The sequence below is a fragment of the Triticum aestivum genome, chromosome 7A (genome assembly GCF_018294505.1).
Source record: "Triticum aestivum cultivar Chinese Spring chromosome 7A, IWGSC CS RefSeq v2.1, whole genome shotgun sequence".
Classification (NCBI taxonomy): domain Eukaryota; kingdom Viridiplantae; phylum Streptophyta; class Magnoliopsida; order Poales; family Poaceae; genus Triticum; species Triticum aestivum.
The window spans coordinates 51,727,588-51,729,167 of record NC_057812.1 but is presented as its reverse complement, the minus strand read 5'-3'; positions in this window follow the sequence as shown (position 1 = coordinate 51,729,167).

The following is a 1,580-nucleotide window of genomic DNA, read 5'->3' as shown; positions in this document are numbered from 1 at the left end:
GCCTTAGGTACACATCGATGTCGTTGCCGGGTTGCTTCGGACCTTGGATGAGCACTGGCATCATAATGAACTTCCGCTTCATGCACAACCAAGGAGGAAGGTTGTAGATGCATAGAGTCACGGGCCAGGTGCTATGGCTGGAGCTCTGCTCGCCAAAAGGATTCATGCCATCTGTACTTAGACCAAATCTTATGTTCCTTGCGTCAGCTGCAAAATCTTTGAACTCTCTGTCGATCTTTCTCCATTGCGTTCCATCTGCGGTGTGTCTCAACTCCCCGTCCGACTTACGGTCCTCTTTGTGCCATCGCAACAACTTGGCATGCTCTTTGTTCCTGAACAGACGTTTCAACCGTGGTATTATAGGAGCATACCACATCACCTTGGAGGGAACCCTCTTCCTGGGTTTCCCGCCCTCAACATCGTCACCAGGGTCATCGCCTCTGATCTTATAACGCAATGCAGTGCATACCGGGCATTCATTCAAATTCTCGTATTCACCGCGGTAGAGGATGCAGTCGTTGATGCATGCATGTATCTTCAGAACCTCTAAACCTAGAGGGCAGACAACCTTCTTTGCTTCGTACGTACTGGCAGGCAACTCGTTATTCTTTGGAAACATATTCTTCAACATTTTCAGCAAGTTTTCAAATGCCGAGTCAGCTACACCTGCCTGTGCCTTCCATTTCAGCAAATCCAGTGTACAGCCCAGCTTTTTCAGACCATCATCGCATCCAGGGTACAACGACTTTCTGTGATCCTCTAACATGCGATCCAAATTCTCCCTCTCCTTTTCAGTTTCGCAGCGTCTTCGTGCATCAGCAATGGTCCGACCAAGATCATCAACGGTCTCATCACGTGCCTCTTCTTCACCTTCACCTTCACCTTCCCCTTCACCTTCCCCTTCACCTTCCCCTTCACCTTCAGCATCCTCCATGAAAGTATCACCGAAATGAGCAAGATAGCTTTCATCGATGAAATCATCCCCTTCTTCATCTTCTTCCATTATAACCCCTCTTTCTCCATGCTTGGTCCAACAATTATAGCTTGGCATGAAACCGTGCCGAAGCAGGTGCAGGTGAACTTCTCTTGAGGAAGAGTAACCCTTCTGATTCTTACAGTCAACACATGGACAGATAACAAAACCCTTCTGCTTGTTCGCATTAGCCACTACGAGGAAATCTTTCAAACCCGTAGTGAACTCGCGGGAGAGTCGGTTATCGTACATCCATTGCCGATTCATCTGCATTATTATAATATAAAATATATAATTAACCATCATGCATTTGTTAAAGTAACTAGCTATAAACAATAGAAATTAAACAATGAACAACACACATGCATATTTTATCAATGACACACATGCATGAAAGGTTCAAGTTGCTAACCGCGATCGAGGAGGAACCTCAAGTGTGGCTCCAACACTTCATATCATGTTTGTTTCACGCTGTTGGGCATTTCATCAAACACCTTGTGTGCATAAGAGGAACCAAAAGCAAACCTACACCCCTTGTGAAGAGAAGTGGCACCAAATGGCCAAGTGAGTGCGCTGAACTGGTATATATAGGGGAGGAGCTTTAGTC